This window comes from Peromyscus maniculatus, chromosome 9 (assembly GCF_049852395.1).
Source record: "Peromyscus maniculatus bairdii isolate BWxNUB_F1_BW_parent chromosome 9, HU_Pman_BW_mat_3.1, whole genome shotgun sequence".
In the NCBI taxonomy this organism is placed as follows: Eukaryota; Metazoa; Chordata; class Mammalia; order Rodentia; family Cricetidae; genus Peromyscus; species Peromyscus maniculatus.
The window spans coordinates 26,824,742-26,832,489 of NC_134860.1; positions in this window are offsets into that span (position 1 = coordinate 26,824,742).

Here is a 7,748-nt window from a genome sequence, read left to right on the forward strand (position 1 = left end):
GGTGATAGCTCAAGCTTTTAAAAAGGGGGGCCTCTGTCTAAAAGTCGTCAGGGAGCGCAGGTGGTTTCCTGGGGCCTTGGATCGTTCCAGTAGTGGTGTCGAAGTGGGGGGCTGTCCAAACGGTTCACCGGAGCGGAGCATCCTCTGATGCGCCGAGGTCCCACGCAGAACGGCGGAGCACGCTCACAGCCTCGGCTCACGGCCTCGTGTTGCCTAGTCTCCGGGGCACTCTGCCCGGGGCAAAGTGGGCCCTTAAGCGTCATTTTATTCTCTGAAATAACAGAGTAGCTCTCTTTACCCTCAGCTTAAAAGACATGGAAGAGCAATCAAGCCGGCCTAAAGGTTACCCAGCTGGTAAAGGGTAAAGAGGACGTGAGACATTTCAGCGTGTTTTCCCTTCTAGGTTACCTGCATTATATTTAGACCCTGCTTTAGACCTTTTGAACTCCGTGTCTCCTTTGTTTTGAAAGCCTCTTTCCTACACACTGAGGAATTTTCACTTTTTGTATCTTTTTGTTTTGTTTTCCTGAGACAGGGTCTCACTATGTAGACCAGGATCATCCTTGAAATCACAGGTCCCTGCCTCTGCCTCTAGTTCTGGCACCAAAGGCATGGACTACTATGCCTAGCTCTTCATATCTTAAATGCTACTTGCTCAACAAAGGTATTCTTTCACCCCCAGTATGAGATTCCCCACTTCCCCAAACTACATTTTTTTCTCTACAACAAAATAGCATTTTGTGTTTTGCAAAACTTCCGTTAAATTTTGCTTATATTATGTGTAGGTGTGTGTATGTTGGGATGGTATGCCACAGTATGTATAGGTGCTCTCAAAGGCCAGAAAAGGGCTTCAGATCCATTAGAGATTCTATGTGGAAGTTGTGATGGGGAACTCTGGTCCTCTGGAAGAACAGCCAGTGCTCATAACTACTGAGCCATCTCTCTAGCGCCAAGAACAAGTATTCTTTGTCTTTGATTTACTATTGTAAAATTACTATTGAAAATATTGTGTATTTTCTGTCTTTGATATACTATTGTGTGTTTTCTGACTGAATGAATGGAATTCTTTTGCTTGCTGAAATTTCATCTGATTTCAAAGCACTCTGTGTCTACTTGGCAGATCTGTTTAGTTGGTAAATTGCTCCAGCCCTTCCCTCTTTAAAAATAGACCCTTGAATGGCCCTGTGCTCTGGGTTCACCAATGAATAAAATAGAGTGTTTGCATGATTACAATGCATTCTTGTTTGTTTTGTAGGGTTTATAAATAATTTTTTCTTAAATTGGTTTTGGATTGCATGAACAAAGAGTCTATCTATTAACATGTTGTCGCGTTGCTTAAGACAAACTTTATGTACCCCCCCCCCATGCTTTGCGGAAGTGTGCATAACAACACAACTAGGAGAAACCTACAGTTTTCTGCTCAAAGGCTCACCTTTTCAGGTCATTGTCTGCCTTACTGTTAAACTAAGGGCTAGTTTGTAAAACTTGCAATTTTTAGGAAAACAGTAACCAGGAATTTATCACAGAAACATAAAGATTATCTAGATATACTGTAACCATATATAGCAACCCGTAAAAGTACTTCCTCTTTAAAGATCAGTTATGATAGCTCCTCTAGTAGGACAAATCATACGGGTGATCCTTTCCATGAGACAGCTAGCAGGTGAGGACAAGCCACTGGCAACTGCATAGGGCATCGATTCCTATACAGCTTCTGTGTTTTATTAGGTAGGTTTGGTTTCTGCAGTGAAATACTCCTGCTTCAACCTGCAAATCATTGTGATCCTCTAAATAGCAACTGGCCCATTGCTGGGTATTCTTCTGTACATGTGTAGTGAAGGTAATGTTTCATAGTGCTGATTCATGCACCAGTTTATTGTAATTATTGTCTTAACCTCACTGTATAGGAATTGTTGTCTTATTGAAAAGAAAGATGTGTATGTCTATGGAGGCCCAAAGAGGGCATCATATCCCTTGGAGCTGGAGTTACAGGTGGTTGTGAGTGCATACTGGGAACTGAACTTTCATCTTCTGGAAGTGCAGCAAGTACTTTAACCACTGAGCCATCTCTCCAGCTCCAGAAATACCATTCTGTGCATTCTGTGAAGGTATATGTAATGTAGCATAATATGCCTTTAAGAGCCTACTGACTGGTTGAGCTCTCAATATATGATGAAAAACTGCCAGAGGATGGCAGCTGACAACATACAATAACTAATATTTGTCACTGCTCATTCTGTACTGGGCATTTGACATGAATTCCACCTAATCTTAAACAAGTATAGGTGGTGAACTCACAATTATAGCTGAAGAAATTGGTACTTGGAGAAATGGCTGACTCATGATCACACTCATTGCAAATGAGTATCAGCTTGTTTCTTAGAATCTTCCCATAAAAGATTTATTTTCCTAATGGACTGAGAAGTAAAAAATTTAAGCAGTTGCTGGTATTAATCGGGGTTACAAGGACATTTGAAATTCCTGCTTTTCCTCATGGTCACAAGATGGCTATTGTAGTCACTTTTGTCAGCTTAGTGCAGGATCAGTTGGCTTTTGGGTCTGCAGTGAAACAGTTCATCATGATAAGAACACACGGCAGAGGAAGCTGCTCTATGGAACCATGATTTATAGAGTATGGAGGCCCAAGTTACTCAGGGTCAGAGAATCGGAGCTTGCTTTACCCAGCAGGCCTGCATAAGGAGATGATTTGGCCAGGGGTATGTTTACCGGGTGTTTGGAAGGATCTACACTTGGTTGTATGGTGTGCTTTGATGTTGCCAGGGGGACGTCTCTTGCCACTCCCCTTGCCATGTTATAAAAAGCCTTTTGAATAAACCTTCAAGGCTGTTGGGTAGTGATCCAGGTCCTCCTGAAGTTATCCTGTGTTTCTGTCTTTCTTCTGGTCAATTGGGTCTCTCTTTCTATCTGACAGTTTCTTATCCCTCTCTCCTCCTCCTAAGAACCCTAGAAAGGGTGGGAAAGGTAGGAGCTGGACTCCCACAGTCTCCCGCAATAGAGAGGATGTATAACTAATAGTATAATATGGATGGATGGCATGGTTGGTCATAGATGAGAGAGTGTGTTGAGCTCATTAGTCTGGGCAGCCTTTTGTAAAACTGAAGTGGACTTGGAAAATTCAGTTGGTTTTAGAAGCCTGTCTCTGAGGTTAAATGTTTCAGGTGGTGAGAGAGTGGAGTGGTGGTGTTGGGTTTTCTAGGGGAAGGGAAGAGTTTGCACAGAAATATGTGGGGAGAGAGAGAGAGAGAGAGAGAGAGAGAGAGAGAGAGAGGGGGGGGGGGGGGGGGGAGGGAGGGAGGGAGGGAGGGAGGCAGGGAGGGAGGGAGGGGGAGAGGGAGAGGGAGAGGGAGAGAGAGAGAATGAATACACATTGAGAAGAATTTTCTCCAAATTTCTACCAACTTTGTAGATCGTATTTCCAGTGCTAAGAGGATATTAAACAGAGGCCTGACAGTAACAAACTGGATTATTAGAGAAGCTGAGTCTAGTGAACAGAGAATAGGAATGAGGACAAGGAAGACTTGATGAAAATGACAAAGTAAGAAATTTATGAAAAAAATGGCAAGATTCTTGACAATTTCCAACACTCCAGTTCTGGCATATGCTGCAGAGGACTTTTTAGACACCCTTCATGTTTACCATAGATAGACAAATGTTTACTAAATAAAGAACTCATGACTTAAATGGGCTTGATTTTTCTTCTTCTTTCACAAATTCGGTAAAATGGGTCCAAATGTCTGTTTTTATTCCATTTGAAATAGAATGCTTAGAATTTCACTGTTCTGTACTCATACTTTGCCTGTTTTACCATTGAAGATATTTTACACCCAAAAATATACAAAAATGCTTAATACTGTCTCCTAATGGACTTTGACCAGGGAAACTTATAGACACATATCATTTTAGGAGCTCTTACTAGTGAATCAAGTACATATCTAGGTCCAATCAGAAAAAAATGCTACAATGAAGAAATCATTATCCCACCTAAGACCTGTGTTGTGGATATCCTTGGCTGAGATAATGAGGTCTTGCTCCTAGAACCGTGTTTAAATCCAGAGATGCCCAGTGAGAGTTTGCATATACCCTTTTCATTCTTGGGAAATGGAATTAAAAATCTTACCAGTTCTAAAATTGATTGAAGAAAGCATTAGGATTTAATGCATATATGACAAATCTTAGTGAATCATTTATATATTGTATACCTGTTAAATATGTATGCTTCTTAATTCCCAAGTCCATTCATGTAAAGCTCACACAATCTGTCTGTCTTATTCTGATAACCTTCTAGCTGTCTATAGTTTATAAACATTTTCCAGTCCTGGGTCCTTGATTTCCCACTGCCATCTGATACATATGTCAACAAATTCATGATATAGGATATCCTTAAAGTAGGCATTTTCATCCTTTTAAAAAATTATTTATTTTAATTTTATGAGAATTGATTGATGTTTTGCCTGTGTGCGTGCCTGTGTGAGGGCATCAGATCAGATCCCCTGGAACTGGAGCTACAGACAGTTTAAGTTGCCACATGGATTCTGGGAATTGAACCCAGGTTCTCTGGAAAAGCAGCAATGTTTTTAACCACTAAGCCATCTCTCTAGCTCCAAGATGTAGTGGGTAGCCATTCCATCTTGGATCTGGAAGTTCCAACCCCCATTGAGACTCTGGCAACTGTCACGCCTACGAGGCTGGGCGAGGGGAGGCGCCTGGAGACCCGAGAGCTGGAGGGGCCAGCGCTCTCTCTGTGTGCTCTCTCTGTGCCGGGACGCTGAACGGTGAAGGTGGACTGTGCAGAGCTCTGGAGAACACCGCTGGATTGCAATACACCTTCCCCAGACCCTGCGACCTACCTTTCACTTAATTTGTGAGTTACGCCATTAAATAAATATCCTTTTAAGTACGTGGAGTGGCCAAAATAATTTCTCCAATACCAAAGTAGGTATTTTCTACTCATAGCTGTCTTGCTTGTTTCTTTTCTTGAAGTTTTTTTTCTTTCTCTCTCTCTCACAGCCCTGCGACAACTTTATCATTAGTTCGTGTTGTGTGATATTTTGATTGTGTTCTGACAAATAAAGCTGGCTTGGAGTCAGAAGGTGGAGCTAGCCACTAGCTGACCAAAATTAACCATAGAGGTTTGGAGGACTCTAGACAGAGAGGAGACAGGAAGTGGTAAGGCAGTGCTGAGAGAGGATCTTTTAGATGGAGGAATGGAAGAGGTAGGAGGCAACTGATGACTGCTCCCTGCTTCTCTGATCTTTCAGGCTCTTTACCCAATATCTGACTTCCATTTATTTATTATTCTTATTATATAATAATCTAATAATAATCTATAATAATAATAATTATTTATCTAATTAATCTTTATCTTCATCTGCAAAGGGGGTAATAAGAACACCCAGAGATAGATTGCAGAGATAGATTATTAACTTTAAACTTTCTAAGTGCTAATGAGAAAAGAAGGACAGCTGTGGAGAGACATAGGATAGTAGGAAAAAAAACTACAAAATTAAATTGGCCTGTATGCTTTAAAAATGTGTTGACCTCAGAATGGAAACCAGGATATGTGTTACATTGGGGAAGAGGTTTTGCTTTTGTTTCCATAGGAAAAGAAAAGGTATGGATAGCATCAAAATTGATAAAGATTAGATTTGAACAAGAGAGACTTCTTGATTAGAAGAGGCAATAGTTCATCAACCAGCATGACCTTTCAATCTAAACTGATTTATAAAACTAACAAATGCTTTTCATTTGATCAGATATAACTTGCCAAAAGGAAAACTCCCCAAAGTTAGGGTTGGGGCAGGGTTTTGTTTTGTCTTTCAAGGAGAATGAAAGCATCCAACTAAGGAATCTAAAGACCACTGGATAAATGAGACATCTGAAGAAAAAGGACAAATCATCCAGAAAAAAATGTCCCAAGAAAAAGAGTAAATTGACCTAATGATATATCATATTTCCAACAGGATAAAATTTCATAAATTTTTCCTAATGTTTGTTTCTGCTGTTCTCTACAGACATATAATACAAATGGTCTTTTTGTAGTTCCAGTTCAATTAAAAATTAAAGCTGGTGCCGGGCAGTGGTGGCGCACGCCTTTAATCCCAGCACTTGGGAGGCAGAGCCAGGCGGATCTCTGTGAGTTCAAGGCCAGCCTGGGCTACCAAGTGAGTCCCAGGAAAGGCGCAAAGCTACACAGAGAAACCCTGTCTCGAAAAACCAAAAAAAAAAAAAAAAAAAAAATTAAAGCTGGCTTTGGAGTTGGAGCATGGCTCTCTCCTTCGAATCCAAACATGTTTGTTGAAGGAAAACCCAAAATCTCAGTCTCATGTCAAAAGAGCCATCTGATATGGGACAGAAAAAAAAAATTAATCTCATAATAATTTGGTTTTGACTCTTTAAAACTTTTCTTAAGGTATAAATATTATCTCAAAATTTTATATTATAAAAATTCATATTTTTTAAAACTTTTTGTTATATTAATTGTCATATAGAGTGCTGACTATTCTAGAAAAAGGCTTCATCTAGTTTTCTGTACATTATTTTGGGCTTGAGTTTCTATCAATTAACTAGGAATTAAGTTTTTGTACTCTGGATGTACACAACAAATATTGATCCTTTAACCACTTTGAGATCTGCTTGCTGTATTTGACATATAAAATATTTAAGTTTTCTGCAGTGAACCAAGACCATGCCTATCAGTGACCTTTGAAGTCTCCAAAAGGAGGATGGGGCCCTACAATGATGATTCCACATGGACTGTAATAATGCCACTAAGCTGACAAACACAAGCCAAAGATCAGCTTTGGACTACACACTGCTCAGGACAATTTCAAGGTAGCTAGCTGAGATGATCCAGCCTCACGGACTACTTTAGTCAGGGCTTGAGATAAGCTCTACACTTTCCCATTACACAGAGACTGGAAAACAAATAATATAGGTAGCTCTCCCAGGACTTAACAATTATCCTAATTTTTACAGGGTCCCCAAAGATGCCATCACCCCCAGACAACAGAAAGTAATTTTAAGAACACAGCACCCACATTGCCAAGAGGTGGTGGTGGGGGCGGGTTGGTCTTTGGTCATTCAGTGGGTTATGGATATTTGGTATTGTTTCAGGGGATTGGTTACAAGTTGCTATTGGTAATGTCAAGAAAAAAGCTAAACAAAGGAGATTTGATTCAGGGATTTTATTCTGAAAAGAAAGTGGGGCGGGGGATATAGAAATGATAGGATAAAAGGGTAGATTACTGAATCTACTTTTAAACCAAAAAAGCAACTACTAGTCTTAAATATTTTACATTGCTATGGATTTTTGTACATTGATATAAATTTGTTATTTTTATTAGAACATACTGTACATATGTTTCTACTATTGTTCAAGGTATTGTACCTATATAGCTCATTTAACAATGTAATGTAAATTTTTAGTCCTTGAAAGTGATCATTCCAAACTATTTAGGATAAATAAAGAATTGCAGGTTAGGAGTTAGTCACCTATTAAATCAAACTTGTAGTCATGTTAGGTATGTTTTCAAGGTCAAACGGATATATTTAGAGAGACAAGTGCTCTTCAACCACTTCAGAGATCGACAGAATATGGCATTTAAGAGGCTTTAATAATATAAGGATTTTTTTTATGACAATGAGTCTGCTCCTGGCAGCACCAATCGACTTCAGAGAAGATGATGGGCATCAAAGAAACTCTGTATAGAGTTTAGTCTCTTTGTGGC